The following is a 19,744-nucleotide window of genomic DNA, read 5'->3' on the forward strand; positions in this document are numbered from 1 at the left end:
TTAACATGATTATGTAAAGACAAATACCAGTCTTAAGTTTGAATAATGGTAGGGCACAGATCTTGAAATTTCCTGTTACAGAACATTATTTCCTCGCTACTTGGGACAGTATGTTTCTATGTGCAGGCATGTTTGCAAAGAAAACTGAAACTCTTGGGTACATCATATCATTACTTCTGTTACCTGCTGCTTCCAGCAACTTCAGTCTTTGAAGCTGAAGTAGAATAGTGCAGAAAGTTTCTTTTCTTGTGTAGGCTTCCAGATTCTGATAAAGATGAGTCAGGCTCTTCAGTTCAAGAATAATGCATAGTAATTGAATCTATAATATATGACAGTTCTGCCATTGAATGTTGACCTATAATTTAAGGGAAGGATGCCATCCAAGGGACCAGAGCAAGCTTGATAGGTGGGCCCACTTGAACACAGTGATGTTCAACAAGGCCAAGGGCAAGGCCAGGGCAATCCAAGGCATATTCAGACTGGGAGAAGAACTCATTGAGAGAAATCCTACAAAGAATGACTTGGTGATCCGGGTAGATGAAAATACGAGCTAGAAGTTTGTGCTTTCTGTAGGCCAGCTGTATCCTGGGCTCCATCAGAAGAGGGGTGGCCAGTAGGGGGAGGGAGACAATTGTACCTCTCTACTCTGCCCTTGTGAGGCTCCATCTGCTGTATTGTGTACAAGCCTAGGGCCCCCAGCTCAAGAAATACGTAGATCTTTTGGAGCAGGTCCAGATGAGAGCCAAAGACTATCGAACATCTATGAAGAAAGGTTTGAGGGAGCTGGGCTTTGTCAGCCTAGAGAAGAGAAGGGACACCTCATTGTGACCTTCCAATACTTAAAGGGAGCTTATAAGCAGGAGGGAAGATCGACTTTTTACATATTCTGTTAATGATATGACAAAGGGGCATGGTTTTAAACTAAAAGAGGGGAGACTTAGATTAGAAATCAAGGGAAAACATTTTACTCAGAGGGTGGTGAGGCTCTGGGAACAGCTTGCCTCAAGAATTTGTAAAATCTATCTAAATTGAAAGGATAATTCAGTAGAAAGTTGTATTTTATTTTATTTATTTATTTATTTTGCATAGAACAGTGTTTTCTATAGCAAAAAATTGCTCTTGAATATTACTTGTGACCAAATAATGGAACACAGTGAGATTATGTTCTTTATGAAATCTAGACAGAAAATAGAAAATATGCTGATACAGGAACGAAGAAATTGATTATATCTGCTCTTTCACAGAAATTATATCTTACAGTACATGGCAGTTACAAAAGCATGGCATATTTTAGCTATAGCTACCTTTCTCATAACTATTCGGGGAATGGGTTGAACAAACTTCAGTGGATTAGAATTCGAAAAAAAAAGTGGAACTAGTTAGAGTGTTTTTACAGTTATTTTTCACTTTTGAAACACATTCTTTTTTTTTTTTAAAAAAAAAAGAAGCAGTAGTAGAAATTGTTGCATATTTCTGCTGTTTTTGGCCAACTTGACCATCTTTTCCTCTAAAATCCCATATTCACTTCTTGTCTTGTTTACTGTTTCTAGCTTGTATATGTATTTTAACTGCTCTAGTATGCACTGCCAAAATTTGGATAATCTACCTTCAGCCTAAAAGGAGTGCAACTAGAAAGAATTACAGCTGTTTGCATTAACTGAAAACAAATCAGAAAAGAAGAAAAAAAAACAACAGGCTTTTTGTTCCTTCTCACCTCTCCTATTTTGTTTCTTTAAAATTAGACTGAGAATTTATTCAGATGTTCTTGTTAATATCTCCTATTTTGTTTTGATGTAGGAAGGGGTGGAGAGTGAAGTACTGTCTAGCTATGGTAAATTAAGTTTCTGCTTTTCCTTAGTCTGCTGCTTTTTCTATTTTGTAGTGGAATAATACTGCAGTGAAAGAGCTCAGAAGGAGTAAGAGGAGGTATGTAAGGTATGTAGCATTCTTAGCAGTCTTCTCAGTGTTGTTAATTCCTGTGGTATCTGTGTAATTTGTTTGCTTTCAACTCAAGCTCCAGTCCTGGAGTTAAGTGAAAGAATTTTGACATTTTTTCCTTTCAACAAAAGCTTTTCTAATGCCCATGATTTAAAACAAATAATTGAGATTCTGACTAGCATCTACTACATAGAAAAAGGATGGAGCTATTTTTCCTAATTCCTAGAAATAATAATTGAGGTCTTTATAAAATGCACTATTAAGTTTCATTCAAACTGAGAAAATAATCCTTGAAATTGGGATATGTATGTGAGTTAACAGTCTGAAACGTGGGTTTAGAGGATGCATATTTCTTTGTTTTTTCCTTTTTAACTGGATCCTAATAAGCTGCCATAGTAAAGATCAAAGCAGTTTTTACCAAACCATATTTCTGTTTGTTCTCTTCAGAAGTTTTTTTAATTTTATTAATATTTCTGAAACTCTTGTCTCGATGTAAGTGACTATGTAACCTTACACCCCCAGTGGCTGCACAAAATGCTACCATCTGGCTTTCATAACATTTTTTATCTTCCTTGTATAATAATTCACATCTGTGGTAATATCATTTGCAGAACCATGCAGAGAAGGACCTTCTGTATCTGAAATCTTTACTATGTAGATGACAGTAGGGTAAGTGAATTTTCAATATATGAGTTTTTTGCTTTTGATTACCTATGTTACCTAAGTAAATCATAGAATTATTAAGGTTGGAAAAGTCCTCTAAGATCGTCTAGTCTAATGGTCAACCTACCACTATTACCCACTAAACCTTGTCCCTACGTACAACATCTACATGATTCTTGAACACCTCCAGTGACGATGACTCCACCACCTCTCTGGATAGCTTATTCCAGTTTCTCACCACTCTTTCAAAGAAATTTTTCCTAACATTCAACCTGAATCGTTCCTGGCACACCTTGAGACCATTCTCTCTCATCCTATCTATACTCCTAGTATGTGTATTTATAAGGAAATACTCTGTGTGAAATGAAAGTGATTTTAGGCTGTAGGAGTAACTTGTAAATTGACAGCGATGTTCACCACGTGGATGTTCAGTACATAACTTCAAAGTTCCCCTGTGCTAGATATCCTCTCTAGCTTAGAAGAAGATTGAGACAAATGAAAACTGTGAAGTTTTTAGCACTGTCCCTTCTAATATGAGTAATAAACATTGGTAGCAATCTACTAGAAATATGTCACAGTTGGGTGATAACTGTTACCAGTCCTCTGCACTTCAGTGCTGTCCAGCTTCATAACTTAGTTGTGTTTGCAGTGATGCCAGCAATGAACAATAATAAGTGATCTTGACGTAAATGACAATAAAATTCTCAAACAGATGAGAGTTGGGACAATATTTAAATCTAGCCAAAAACCAAAAATGTGAGAATCATGGGGCAAATACTGATTGACTCTTGGTGTAAAATCAGGCAAAACTACCATTCTTGCTGGTAGTTTGGATGCAGAATTCAGCTGTTCAGAACAGTGGTTGTTTGTGGTTTTCAGTGCTATCCTCAGACATGGAGGCTCTATGACAACTCATCATTTGTGCCTCTGAGGTGAGTGTCTGGACCCCATCCATTTAGGAGTTTTGAGTACAGCTTATTCAGCTTAAGGAAAAAAAGCACAAAAACTATGATTCTTAAACCGAATGGCCACATTGGATTTTTATGAACAATTGAGAATTTAAAAATTGGGATAACATTGAGTCAGTTATGAATAAAATGTGTGTAGGACAAAAGGTGCTCAGATTAATTTATTTTTTTTTTTAGTAGTAATGATGAGGAAACAGTAAACATGAATAAATGTGATTGCAGACCATTCTGTGATGAAGGAGAGTTTCAGCTGGAATGTTTTCCATTTTCAAAAAATTAATTCTTATAACAGCAGAATTATTTACAGAGAATAAGTGTTTTGGCTGATGTCAATAATGGTCTTCATGTGTAAAAAACATTTCATTTTCCCCTCTTCTGGTCTAAAGGAAGTAATAGAATTACTGTTGATCTGTCTAGATGAAAAAAATATAGAAGTTGTTTTTGTTTCTTTTTTCCTCTTTGTTTTGTGCCTCCTTTCCCTTCCCCTACACCCCTTACAAAAAATCTTCTTTAATTAAAGAAAAAGGGGGAAGGCAGTGAGCAGGTGGGCAAAATAAGTTCCCAGACATTTTGTTTTCATGAATTCTGTTCTTGATTTTTGGCTACTATTAGATTTTTATTTGCTGATTCAGAGGAAAATAAAGTCATATTGCTGCAATGAATCTTGTGATTTGACGGTTCCTAATTTGAGTTCTATGAGACAAAAGAGAAGAGGATGAGATGGCTTATACCTCTTTCTTTGCATGTAGGACATGTTTGCATGAATCTCTGGCTGCTTAACTGCTCTAAAGGCAGGGCTGTTGCCCTTTGTCCATCAGGGAATAGTTCCTCTATCCTTTCTACAGATTCTACAGCTGATAGTCATGTGCAATGACTCTTATATCTAGGGACTTGTCTTTTGAATCATATTTGATACCTAGTGGCTAGCTCCTATATTTTAGAAGAATTTCTTGCTTGAATAAAATTGAAAAAACACTGTGGCTACATTTTTTTTTTCTTTTTTTTTTTTTCCCCCTGGCACTTCAGTATCCTCTTAAAAACTACCTGCAGCTTAATAAAGAACAGAGCAAAAGTTATTGCTCCTTTAAAATGAACAAGGTTGTACTGGTAGCAAAGTGTTGTTCACTGATGCACTATTTAAGCAGGGTTGTCAGGTATGTTTTGAGTATTTCAGTGGTCACTGTTCATAGAGTAACTGAACTTCTGACATTCCTTGAGATATTTATCCTATCTTTATAGCCTGGAGCCAAAGGTGCTGATATCTGTCTTTGAAATCTTCCTAGAATTTCATTCTCCTCCAGTGACTTGTGCAAAGTCACATGAAGCAGAGGGTGATAACCCAGAATGTTCATTCTGGAATTTTTTTAATTACATCTCAGAGTCCAAGATGCTGAGCCATCCTCTTTTATTGCAGAAACGAGAAGTACTGACAAGTTAAGTATTGAAACAGTCCTAAAAGTAAATGTCAGTGTTTTTACATTCATCTTCAGGAACAAAAATTTGCCTAACATTTCAAAGGTGGAAACAGTCCTGGGAATTTTAACAGTGCTATTGCAGCAGTAATTAAAATTCTTCTTTAAAAATATATTGAGAAATGTCATGTTCTATATTGCATCATGCTTGTCATTGGAACATGACGTGGCTAGAATAAAATTATTAACTCCATTTGGGGTTTTCAGAATAATCAGTTGATTGATCAACTATATACTTCAAAGCACTGAAATCATCTCACTTCTCAATTTTATTTCTTTCATCTAAAGATTGGTACAGTAAAATAATGAACTAATCTGGTGCAAATGACAAATCACTTCTGTGTTTTGAAGCTTTTAACAATGAAAAGAGCATCTACAACTTTATAACCTACTGACATTGAGAAAATGAAGAAAAAATGAATAATCTTGGCTCTCCTGATGAGTTCAGAAATCAGTAGAATATTACTTAGATGAACACTTAAGCTACTAAATTATCATTATGATTCATTCACCATGGAATATGATTTGAAGTCCAGAATATGTTAGCTGAAAACTATTTGGATCTTTGTTCCTGGAGAAATAAGAGAAGAGGAAAGAAATAATTTGCTGCAGTATGAATGAGATTGAATAATATTCTGAGTATTTTGAATTTTCTCTAATCTCTATTTTGTCTTGGACACTTGCAGTATTTTCGCAGGGTCAGTGATTTAGACCCACCTTATTTGTGGATTATGAGTGGGTTTTAAGGATCACAGTGGAGGCAGGGGCAGTAGGTTTGTCATGCAGAATATCTTTTTGGATATTGTTTTGCTTAGTGGACCTTGAGGAGGATAAAAGGTGGTTTCTTTGGTTTCTGTGTACTACTGCTCATCCAAGAGACTATAGGTGCTAGAAAATGCAAAATACTGGAGTCAGATTGTGATGGTTTGTCTCTAGTTTATGTACATTTCTCTTGTTGTGTTTCACATAGTCTTACCTGTCACTGTAAAGATGATTTCTACAAGAAGAAAATATGATCTTTTGCTGAGGCTTTCAGCATCTTGTAACAAGTTTTGTACCAAAAAGCAGTTAAACTGAAGTGTGTGCAAACTGTTGTATTTGCCTAGTGATGCTCTTGTTTTAGCCAGAAGAGCAGTGTTTAGTTTACAGAGATCATCTGTGCAGGGAAAAGTTGAATATTGACTTATTTGTGTTACTATCAGTTGTCATTTTGCACTCAATCTTTTAATATTACTTGTGATTTTCTTTTAAATAACAATCTTGTAAGTCTGGAGAACTAGGAAATGAGCTAAGGTCTCTTCAGCAGTTAGACAAAATAACCCAGGTAATGGCTGGTTGCCTTGACACTGACACCAATCAGGCAAAATGATTGAGATTGGTTTCAGAAGCAGTCAGTAATATTAGCAAAGCTAATGCCAGTCAGCATGGTGCTATGGAAAACAGGTTGCCTCTTATTTTCTTTTGATTTAGATTGGAAGTGTTAAATGAGACAATCTTCACTTACATTTACTTATGACAGTGCTTGTATGCAGTGTGAACTTCCTTGGGATGAACTGCATGTAGGTTGTAGTAGGCAATGTATAAGAAACAAATTTCAATGAGGTCAACTTGTGGTAATTTTAAATGTAGGTGTGCTCCATTGTGTGGTTATTTTGTAAAGGAGTTCCTTGACTACTAACTTTTTTTTTTTTTTTTTTTTTTTTTATGGGTGTTTTGACTGAAAGCACATAATCATTGCTGGCTTAATGGAAAGAATGGGAATGACTGAAACTGGTACCATGTGCTTGAGAAATGGAGAATTCAGAGTACTTGAAATGTATGAGGCTGAAGAATGTAGTGTATTATCAATAATCACTGCTTAAAAAAAATTTTTGTGGAGATTAAATGTCTGTTCTATATTTACATATAAGCATTTAGGTATATATCCAAAAACATGTTCATGAAAGCCATCACTGGCAAATATCTGACCGAATTTTCTTCATATAAAGTGAATGACCTCAGTGTTCTATTACTTTATGCGTTGTAATTTGCCTTGTGCATGAGGGGAAGATGCAGATTACCAGCATTATGTAGAACATCTTTATTCATTAGACTGTAATTACTAGCTTAACTGCTGAAACAACTCGGGCTCATTTTGTTCAGTTGTACATAGCTTGGTGGAGCCCCAGCAGACTGGCCATCCCCAGTGGACCAGAACCAGAGCTGAGGGGTGTTTGTGCATTCTAGACTTCTCCATAGTTTCTTGGAGTCCTGTTCCAGCAGGTAATTTTACTTTCCAAAACCTTCAGCTACGTCGTATTTCATCTTCCTCTGAAAGTGATCTTTCTAAACAACTTCTATTGTGTTTAGACAGACCAGAAAACAAGCAACCCCACCCCAAGATTCAGAGTCCTTAACTGATACTTTTCAACAAAAAAAGACCGATTTCCTGTTACTTTTGTCAAACAACAACAGAAATTAATGTATACTGACAGCTGACAGCAAATTGGAGATCTAATCTGTGTAGACTGGTTTATACTTAGAAATGTAAAAGCTTTCAGAAACTTTGAACATAGCATTTTTTTCCACTTCAGATAATGGGCAAACATTAACTTTGTGGAGAAAGAAATTCACTTTTGCAGAGTTGCATTCTTACTGGAACTCTTGGCTTGTTTGAGGGAAAATTTCTTGATTAAATTGCCTTAAGTAATTCACTTTTTGTGTTGTTGGCAGGTTTTTATGTTTTTAAGTTTTGTTCCAAATTTTGATAGTCATCTTAAAGTTAGTTTTTGAATGGTTATTATTCCTCATAGACTGACAAATAAGAATAATTTATTAAAAGCTTTTTGGCAAATGTTAGTGCAGTACCTGTAAGAAAGTTCAAAATCTCTGGGAAATGATACCTTTCGATCTGTTTTCTCAGGTCCAAAGGTATTTGGATTCTATGCGGAAAGGGAAAAGCCTCACTGAAGGTGCTGTTGTGTCTTTTCAGAAGCTGTTAAACTCTTTAGTGTTTGTCGTTAGTTTCTAAATATATTGTCAAACATATGGAAGTGAAATCTCAGCCAGAAATATACCCATGTGGTTTTGTTTTGGTGATGCATGACAAAGAATACAGCAAATAAGAGCAGTAAAAAAGATTCTAGAAATATATTTGGGAATGCCTTTTGCATAAAGCACTCTCTGGAAGGAGCCTTAGAAGTAAGAAAAATTGTGAATTGTTACTTTTTCCCTGAATATGGAGGAATTTTTTTTTGCTAAGTATTTCTGTGAATGAATTGCATCAAAGAACTGGCAGTACATAAACATCTTCTTCTAGAAAGAGGCATGAGGGAGGTAGGAATTATTTTTTGAAAACAATACAAAAAGTACCTTGTGCAACTCTGAAACAGATTAATATGGCTGCACGCTTCTAAACATGGTAGGAAAAATAGTGAACATAAGGATTTTAAATTTTACTTCACAAAGCAGGAGTTACTTTTAAATGCACTACGTATCCAGAATTGTTCAGTGTATAATATTGATAAATGTCATTAACAGAGCACTGATATTCCAAGCTTCACAGATCAGTGAAGTTTGAGATATGGAGCCAGGTGATGCAACTGGGTTGCAAAAATCAACTTAAAACACAGACAGCTTGCAAAAATGTGAACATCGCAAGGCATGTTATAACCTCGAAAGCACTTGCACTCTTATAAAGTAAACAGCAGGTGGCCAACTGAAAAAATTGAAAAGGCAGTTTTATGGGAAACAAATGTGTGATTCTTCCATAACCTTTTCATGGTACCTGATGTGGAAAATGCTGGCAATGCTTGTAATTAATTCAGTCACAGTGATCTTTGCTTAGCTATTTATGGTTACTGATGTAAATAGAGTCTTCCAAAACACTGTTACAAACCATTTTACACAGAAATAAATAGCTGATGTTAGTGATCAGAATGACAAGAAACCACCTGAATACCTGAAAAGGATTCAGTGTCTGGAGTAGATTTGGCTGTTCCTGGAAGCAGAGAGTCTGTGTTCCTGCCTGTACCCACTGAGCTTGGCTTGACCCAGCTCTCTACCTGACTAGTACAAAAGTATTTTGAGAGCTTCCAGCAGAGCTCAGACGAATGCTGAGGCAAAATCTATATTTTTGTGGAGTATGTAACTGAGAAAGAAAACGAAAATAAACAAAGTACATCTGACTGTATAAAATACAGTGCTCTGGAGGATTATGCCCACCTTGTCCTTACTCTGGACTGGTGTGGTAAGTGGACAGCTGCTCAGTGGTTGGGTCACCAGTAAGTGTTTGAAGAGCTCATAATATAAAGGAACTGTTCCAGACATGTAAATTGGGGTTGGCTCTGCTACTTGTAGGGAAGCCTTGGCAGGTATACCCTCTAACTGCCAAGTTCCCAAGACCTTTCACTGCCACAGGGATGACTATGCTTCATTTGCTGGTTCTGTCACCTATAATGCTACTGTGACCATCACCTGCAAGAGCAGCTGTGGCATTGGTTACTGTCTCTTCCTCCCTCACCCTTTCTGACCTATGTTGACAGTAATAGAGAAGATGGCATATATTGATGCCAGACACCAGCGCCAGTAACTGCTATGACAAAACAACAAGTGACAGTATGTGGTGAGTGACAGTCATCACCAACGGATCAAATGAGAGTTGCTACTTGTGAGCAGCTGTTCTGCAAAGCAGGAGAGACAATTGGCAGGAACTATGTAGCAGATGACAGGGCTGTGATAACACTCAGCTCCCTAGAAAATGAATCCATATTATTTTTCAAAGAAAAAAGAAATAAACAACAAAAATCTGAATTACAGGCAAATGTATCTCTTTCTCAAGTGTTGTAATAAAATGACATTTTACTTTTATGTTTGTCATAAAAAGGCAAATCTGAATGACGAACTTTCATAGAAGCCAGTTAGCAGTAGCATAAGCACTCTTGCCTGCAACAGAGTATTAGGTATTCAATGTTTAAAAAAATCAGTGTGATATTTCAATTTTCCCAGTCACTAGGGACTTTACTGGACTCCTGTGACTTTTTAAATATGATGGAGAATGGTTTGGCAACTACCACAGCCAGTTACCGCAGGACCACAGGGTGCATCTCAGGATTTCTCAGATTTATGTGTATTCAGGTTATTTAAGTGGTCTTCATCCCAGTCTTCATTGACAGAAGAGGCTTTGCTCCCTTAGCCCTTTCCTTGATGTTCAGCGCCTTGAGTGGTATGAGGAAAGTGATTGGCACTGAAAACTGAGGTGAAAATATTTTAGTTATTAGTGAAGATGTATTGTGAAAACTGTATAGTTGTATTTGACTTCAAACAAAATGAGGCGACAAAGAAAAGCACTGATGTCAGTGGGAATGCCTGTTATGGCACTGGAGAATCCATGTGAGATAAGACAAGGGCAAATGATTTTGAACTATAAGAGGGAAGATTTAGGTTAGATGTTAGGAAGAAATTTTTTGGAGCATGGTGAGGCATTGGAGCAGGCTGCCCAGAGAAGTTGTGGATTGCCCCTTCTCTGGAGGCATTCAAGGCCAAGTTGGATAGGGCCCCTGGACAGCCTGATCTAAGGGTTGGCAACCCTGCCTCTGGCAGGGGGTTTGGATCTATGTGATCTTTGAGATTCCCTTCCACCCGAACTGTTCTGTGATTCTATTTTACTCAAGATTAACTCAGTAATGTTCTCATGAGCAGTAAGACTCTGAAACTTCTAAAGGAAAGATGGATTTTTGAAAATCATCGTGCTCAAACTAATTACAAGGCCATAAAAATTTCTTCTGCACTGTGTTATACAAACTCTTTGCTTGAACTGTGATACTTCTTTGACTGAGAATGGTCTGATTGATTTTAGAAACTTACTGAAGTGGGAAGTGGATGAGTAGCTACAAAATTCTACATACAATAGACTTATTTTCCAAATATCTTTCTTCTGATTGGGAATGTGGATACTCTCTACCATTTCATCTGAGGTCATGATTCCCGTGTCTAAACCTGAAAAAAAATATGAATTCAGGCATTTAAAATGATCATTTGTAATTACTCTTGTGACATTTAAAACGAGAATAATTTTAACCTACTCTTTCTCTCTGTTCTTTAAAGGTGTTCTAGGGGGAAGGCTGCTGGGTGTTAAGGTTCTCAGGCTTCTGCTCCTTCTCCTGATGAAGTTGCATAGACATCAAGAAACTTCTAGCAGAGCTTATAAATTCTCCTGCTAAAAAATGCTGCTTCTCTTGTATCTTGCTGTGTATCAAGTCACTGAATCCATACTGAGATCCAGACCTGTGAGAAAACAAGTAGACTCCATTATAACATGCTAAAAGGCACAGAAGGATCTGAATGAGAGGTTTTTGTGACCTCCCCCACTAGGTTGGTAGGGCAATTGCATAATGTGCTAGGATGCTCAGCTGTGGAGTCCTGTACTAATACAGCTCTGGTCAGAGTGATTATATTACCAGGATGCTCTTTTTTCCCCAGTTCCTTGTACAAAAGACTTTTTGAAGGATATCTTTAAAAATGAGTCACAGAAGAAATGACCAAAGCAAAAGGGTACCTTTTTGAGGATCAACTTGAACCCTCAGGCTTATTCCTGAAATAGTCTCTACCATAGATGGTTCATCTTTGTATCTTGGAAAAAAAAATGTTAGTTTTTGTTTCCTGACCTTGCATCTGAGGTGGTTATACTCAGGAAGTAGGTTATATTAAATGGATAATTAGAGATTTCTCCCTAATTTTTTAAGTTCAATCCTTTATGTGAATAAATGAGTCCGATTAGATATTCCAATAGAGGAAGCCATTGCAGAAACAAGACCTGACAGCTGGATAAAAGTGGTCCAGAGGCACTAATCTACTAGATAACTTCCACTGAAAATTTCTTCCCTTCTGCTTTTTACCTGTACTTTGCTTTCAATTAGTGAATGCTATGATTTTTGAATTTATTTTTTTTTTTTGTAATTTGACAGTGTCATTATAGTTTCCCAATGGAAGAAAAATGATTTAAATAGCTAGCTTAATTTTTTAGTTACTGTAAGGTTCCTTCATGCTGGAATTTATGCTAAAATACAGTGACTAATTATAAATATGATGTGATGTGAACAGTTAAAGTACAGCTTTGTGTGTGTGTGTGTGTGATACAACTAATCGTACTTTAGTTTAGTTGTATTGATTAGAGACCAGTGTAACTTTCTTTTCTCCCTCAACTTTCTGTAAATTTGCATTTATGCTGTTAAGCATAAAGGATATTAAAAATAGTAGTATTCAACCTAGCTAACGTGAAGCCATGCTTCCCAAGAAAATTACAAGACTCAACAGTACAGAGTTAGAAAGGAATTCAGCACAGCCTATTCTATGTTATAATTAGGTTCAGGGCATGAGTAGACAACTGTAGTAATCAGCAAATGATTTTCAATAATCTGGTCTTTTTTTCTACCTTTACTCCTCTATTTTCCCACAGTTGTTCCTTCTCAAGTCAACTAAACCTCTGCCTTATCCCACGTTCTGTTAATTCCATAGACATGCCATGATAATCCCCAAATGCTCATCCTTTGCATACTAAAATGTGTCCCATACCTACACGCAGCAACACTGGTGATGCAGAGAGCTGCTTTTAAATGGCTTGTCTTGACCAGTTTCATATCTGGACACTGGAGCTCATGGCTATCCAAATACACATGCTCAAATGAATCAGTTCTAATGTGATCGAGATCTGTCTCCCTCTTAAAATGCCTTTGTAATTAAGGAACAGAGTCAAAGACCACAACTCTTCACATTTCTCCAGAAGACTTGGGCCTGTACCTGCCCCTTTTTCGTGGTTATCTGAATCCTGCCACATCTTTTAAACTGCATTTTAATCTCTTTTCTGGCTTCTAAACATAGGCCTCAGCTGTCTCAGTAGAGAGCCAAGCTCTGAAAAGACCGTATGTCCTAAGATCAGTATCCTGGGGAGCCTATTTGCAGTCAAAGGCTTTTCTGCAACAAAGGCAGCTGATCTTTACAAATGTGTGGGATTTTTTCTCTCCTTTTGTAAATGACAGTTCCCTAGGATTAAAGGTGCTGCTTTTCTGTGTGTTTCATAGGGAACCAATTAATATTGATTTGTGTGATTTGTGTTTGTTCCCCCCTGCCCCAGCTCTTTTCTCACATTGGAGAATGGGGTGGTAGATGAGTCATCCTTTTAGCTTTCCAATCCTTATTTTACCTGCTACTTTTGAAGCTCCTGATAAATTGTAGGGATTTTTTGATATTTGTAATAGGGAGACAGGGCACTGCTATGAAAAAGCAAGTACTGTATAGTAAGTTTCATATAGTAAGTTTCAATAATTCTAATCCTGAAATTAAATTAATTCTAATCCTGAAAGCAGCATCAGTAATTTAATTGGTACTAGGCATCAATAACTTTTCTGATATAACTGCTTAACAAATACATCACTATGTGCTCATTATTTTCTATATCATGTCTTGATTTAAACTGCATTATTAGCTGAACAAATTTATGGACATTTCTTTTGGTCAAAATGCAAATTAGAGAGTTCTAGAAAATATCCAAGCAATTTTGTATTTTCATAAGAACAGCACAGCTATGTGAGGAGCAATGCTTTTATTAAAAAATGAACAAACAATCCCAACACCTATCCTATTCAACAATGCACTTTCTAACAGCATTCATTATAATTAATTGGAAATTTATTGAAATTAATGCTGTGTTAATTTGCTCTAAATATTAGAAGGGGATGTGACTCTTGCTTGTGATGATTTAAAAAACTCTATAGGTTCCATTTGAGTGTTTTATCTGAATATCAATGTAAATGAATTTATTATTTTCTGGGAACCATTGGTAGGCAGGGAGAGACCTTATAGAAGCAGTGAAGGAACTGTACGTTAACCTTGTAATGGACATTCTAGAGATAAATGAATAGAGAGTAGAGTAGATAAAATAGTCTCTAAGGCTGTGGATTCATAGCAAAGCCCCTTTAAACAAGTTATGGGACAGTTAGCAGCAAAAATACACTTGGCCAAAATTTGATTTACATACACAGCCTCTATTCTAATCTGGAAAGATGCAGGAGCTTTTTGATGGGTATAAGTAACTTAGTGAAAGTCTGGAACTATCTAAACAACAAAAGAGAACCTATTCTTGTCAAGCGGTGTGGTTTCAAGGCAGGGTACTTTGCTGAATGAAGGAAATTTTGCTTTCTTGAATTAGAGCAGCTCTGTGGTGTTAGGAAAATCACTTTCCTTGCACTTCATTTATCTTTTTGAAAAATTATAATTATATTATCATGAGCTTCATGGGTTAAAGTCAAGACAAAGACTCATATAATCTGTGGAGTACTCACTTTCAGAATGTCATGGAACAAGGGACATCTCGCATTGTCAGTCTGTTCCTTTGAGCACAGATAGACAGGTTCAGCAGCCTGTCTAATTTCTTGGCCTAGAAGAATCAAATGTTCTTATGGTTAAAAGTCAATATTGCTCATATTTGAGCAAAAAAGTTTGATTGATCTAGAACTTACAGATGATATGATATATCTGCAGTTTCTTTTGAATATTTATAGACAGCTTTTTTTTCCTTTTTTCTTCCCTCTATAATAGATCTGGGATTCAGCTTCCTTGACACATGTATCTCCGAAAACCCAGTTCCACTAAGGAATTAGCCTTTTATTTCCTCTCCAAAGCAGCAAATACAAGCAAGGTCCTCTTCCTTTGTGTCTATGCAACCCTCCAAAGGCTCTGCTATGTAAATGCCCTAACGTTGCTTGTTGATCTTCTGGGATCATTTTTTTTTTCCCTCCAGCCAAGCTTGCTGCAGTCACATTACTGCCTTGTCCTATCTTATTATCTAGATTCTTCCCAAGCAGATATGAAGCTAATGAAACTCTCAGACAGCACAACAAAAAAAGGCTACTTAAGTTTCTTAAAAAAAAAAAAATAATTGTACAAACTTCCCTTTTCAAAATTATTTGAAGGAAACTTTTACTGACAATTCTACTATTCTTGTACAAATATTCTGCAGAAAACACTTAACTTCAAATACCCTGTGTCTTTGCTAGGGGTTTCCAGCATGCTTTCTCCAACTGAAAGTTTTTCATTTGTTTGGATATACTAGATGGCCTTTGGAAGATCAGCTGTATCTTTTTCTTATACCATTTTTTTTTCTTCTCAGCCCCTGGACTATAGACAGAAGAGCATGCTATCTGGACTTACCACCTCCCCAAGATTAGGCAGGCTATCAGTCAGCCCTCTAATTGGTCACTTTACACTTTTAATTTCTGAATTCTACCTGCTCTTATGTTTAGGTGAAGTCAGCCTTTGCACTGTTCTTTTTCTGTTGCTTTTCTTGCTTTTCTCCCATCTGTAGTCACACTCAAAGTTTAGAAGTTGTCCTCTCTGACTTCTCTGCTTGTTACTTGAATTTTCTCCCTCATTATGTATTCTTATCTCCATTGGTACTTCTCATCCTTCCTCAACAGCTATACCAAGTCATTCTGCTGCCTCTAGTTCATTAGCACCTGTTCAATGAGCTGCTCACTTGGGAGCTTCAGAGCCATAGGACACAGGTCCATCTAAAAAGAAGTAATGACCTCCCTGAGCCCCTCTTCTTATCTTTGTGTCAGACTCTACACCTGAATCAGTGTATCTGACACAAATTCAGATTTTCTGTGTCAGAGGTGTTCAAAGCCATCATAATTCTTCTCTAATGATTAGATGTAACCAGCCCATATCAGTATTTACATGTTCACCTCTGATCTTTATATAGTTGGCCAAATTTTTGACAGTTTTCCTCTCATTAAATGGATTTTGCAAGGTAGAGGTTGTCAAAATAAGTAGGACAGCAGCTTCTGGCATCACTTGTTAGTGTGCTCTGACTTGAGTGCCATTCTTAGAAGCACTGGCACAGATATTTGTGTTATCTTTGGCTATTGCTCACTCTGAACTGTGCACAGCAAATATTCAGGGGAAAGGAAATGTAATCAGGGAAGAAAATCTGTTACAGCCATTTCTTAACAATTTGTGTGGTTTTTCTGGGGGGTCAATGTTTGCACTTATGTTGTTATTCTAGGTCTTCTATGATCCCTGGATCAAATAAACCTCAGTGTGGGCTGTTGAAGGAGAGTGCTTGATGGAGATCATGTGTTAAAGTGGGCCTGCTCTGAATCTAGAAAAAGGAAAAAAGGAAAGAACACTGATTGTCATAACTTGCTTTATTTCCTTAAAAAATAACAGCTCAGAAGGAGAAACTTTTGCACAGAGAAATACCATGTGTTTCATGGCAAGAATATGTGCCTTAGTTTTCTAGTTTAATTCAGTGAATTTCCATAACACTGAATGAAATTATGAAAGAAGGTATCTCCATAACACTACGTTTCCATTCAACAAACTTATTCTGGAATTTAACTTGATAATTGTTTTTACAGATAACTCTGAATCAATAATCTGTGTTCTTTGGTGAATATGTTGTTTGCCCAAACATTTGGAAATAAACATGTATAAGGATAGACAATCTGAACAGTACTGCTTTCAAGTTCTTCAGTTATGCATACTTTTTCATAGTGATGTTACTGCAAAATTGCTGCTGATCAACAAGGTGATACTATAAATTCCATATTGCTATAATCTTTTTAAGGTTGTGTGTATTTTATTTTTTTAATCTAGTTGACATCTGTTTTCTTTTTTTTTAACTGTCACAAAATATTTTGCAGCTAGAATCAAAGCTAGGTCCGTTTTATGCTATTAATTTTGTATTGCAGAAATCTATTACATTTCAAAAAAGATCTAATTCTAGTATTCACTGAAACATAATCCTACTGTACAATTACACAGATTCACATACTAGCCCTTCCCTATTACAGATTGCTTCAGAGAAATATTGTATAGCTATATAAAACAGCTTAAGATAACAGCACTTTAAATGGGTAGAGAATTACACCTCCCAAAGCACCAAAAGCAAGTTTAGTGTTATCTACTGTTTCCATGTTCTGTTGTCTCTCTTGGTTTACTCATGATTGAAAATAGTACATTAAAAAGCTCTTTGTCTTTCTTAGTGTGCACAAATTGATTCCTTTGAGGCAGAGCTCTCAAGAATTAAAATAAAAATAAGGATTAAAAAAAAAAATCATTTCAGAGAAAGTAAAGACCAAGTCAAGGCTCTGGGAAGTGCTGGTTCAGTAATGATGACAAGATAACTGTAAAGACTGACTATCAGAATCTATTTATAGACAGTATACAGCAAGAGCATAATGTACTGAAGGGAAAAAGAAATTCTTGTGCTGATAGTGTGCACAGTGGCAGCTATAGCATTTCTTCTATACAGAGGATTGTTTGTGAAAGCTGATATATTAAGATCTTTAGAAATAGGAGCCTTTTGTTTGCCTGCAAGCAGGAGAAAGTATGAAACAATATCACAGTCAAGCTTCTGTCAGTACTCTTGAATTGCTTTCTAAGGAAAATATATGGCAGATGAAGCCTTGTGAGAGTTTTGCACACTGACTTTACAGTTCCAGCTTTTTAAGGTTTCCATGGAGAACGGCTCTGTCCTGGAGACATCCCATTTTGTCTGTTAGACCTCATGGCTTTGGAGTAGGAATAATTTCGCAGCATGCATAATTGTGATTGAATAGATCTGTATGTTGAAATGTTGTAATGATGATAGTACCCTGAAGCAGTATATAAACTAACAGAAAAGTTCAGAAAGGGCTGAGTCTTTGTATTTTTAAGGCTATTTCTTGGTTATCTTTAGACTCAGAATCTTCTTTAACTTCATTAAATACCTCCAACCTTATTTTTAAGGTCCTTGTGCAAGCCCCGAGTTTCTTACTTAGCATGTTCCTTAATGCAGTAAATTACTAATCAGTCATCTGTAGAGATTACCTTTATTACCTGAAGAACTAGCAAATTACACAGAAGTTTTTTTCTGCCTAAATCTGTGCTGCGTATCCTGCTACTGCTGTGTACTGAGTAGAGATTTCACATCTTGTGCTCAGCAGTACAGTTGTTTGATTAGATGTCTTTGAAGGTCTTGGAAGATTTAGAGAAGGCTGTACCTAGTATTATGCAGCTTTCCTCTTCCCCCAGAGACCCTAAAAAAAGAAGGAGGCGAGAGGGAGAAGTCTTACTACCCTCTCTCTCTAAGACGACTTCAAGCTTTCATCACTGAAATACTACTTCAAAAGACCTGTTCTTAAAATATTTCATTCCCTTTCAAAACTGGGTGGATCAAACTGAGATTATTTGGAGTGTGGTCAGATATGTTCTGCGAGTCTTACCTATCAGTTCAATTTCTAACCGTGGTCATCTATTATGTACTGAATTATTTCTGAATTGTAGTGCCATGAAAAGCACAAGCAAATTATTAAATTTAGCTGTAACATAAAAATTTACTTTCAGATTCAAAGGATAAATATTCAGCATTATTTCTTCCACAATTTTCTCTTCTTAAATGGCCTACATCATTGTACACTGGTTTGGTTAGGAAATAGAATCAGTATTTTTCCCTCATTCTGCTCAGCCAGGTCATGTTTGTTTGTTTGTTTTTGCTTGTTTTCAGCATTTATTTTAATTACTATAGTGCATGAGATATTCTTAACAACATGATATCTTCCATTAAACCAATTGTAATAAATTAGAATAAAACACAGCAGGTTAGCATTCTACTCCACAATCAATCTTGCAGTCATTGGGTTGTTGACAGAGTAATATATCAGCAATTGAGAGGATGGAGGGAAGCCTATTTTACAACTGTATTGGCCATTGAAGCATGAAAATTACCTGTGAATGCATATGATACTACTTGGATCCAGATATTCGTTTTTCACTTCACACATGCTTACCTTCAAAGATACCAGTAACTATTCTAACTGATGGTCAGCCTTTACATTGTGTGTTTTCTGGAAAGCAGACATGCAAAATTATTGGAGATGCAAAAAGAAAATTTACTAATTATGTTTTCCAATTGGAAGTTTAGACTTAATGGAGGATTATCATCGTAGCATAGATGTTAAGTTTACAGGGTTTCTGAATCCCATAGGTAAATTGCCTGTCAGCATCAACTACCTCAGATTTCTTGTATGTGTTCCTTGTTTTCCATATTATTACCAGATTTCTTTTAAGCATCCTCACTGGGGTTACTGGGGAAGTGCTGTGATTACGATACACCTTACATAAAGCACAGCAAGAAGAGCAAGATGGCTGTATGTTGTGTTGATACAACTAAGCGTAGAGAAAAGGAGAAGACTCAGTACATCTAAACTTTTTCTTTTGTTTTGAAGACAGGCTCTCTAGGTGGTGAAGTAGTGTGGTAGGACAGTGTGAGGAAGCAGATATTGACCCTATGTGATAAGTAAAATAGGAGAACTCTGTTGTCCTGTAATCAGTTTAAAAGTATTATTTACCCAATAATAAATGTTTAATTTATAATTAAACATTAATTATAATTAATTTTATTAATTACATTAATTAATAAAAATTTACCCACTTAAATAAATGTGAACACAAAACACAATCATCATCATGTGAAAAATTTATATTGTTAAATGGCTGGCAATACTTTTTGATTTATCTGGTCTATTTTACTTCCATAAAATTCCTTGCCTACTTTAACTTTCACTGGCACTGAATTGTTTTCTCTCCATTGTTTTGAAGCAAATCTGACTGTTGATCTGTTACAGAGATGAAGATCAAAATTAGGTCAGACTTGTAGGTCTGATACTGCCCACTCATTCTCTT

Source organism: Tetrao urogallus (genome assembly GCF_951394365.1).
Source record: "Tetrao urogallus genome assembly, chromosome: 7".
In the NCBI taxonomy this organism is placed as follows: Eukaryota; Metazoa; Chordata; class Aves; order Galliformes; family Phasianidae; genus Tetrao; species Tetrao urogallus.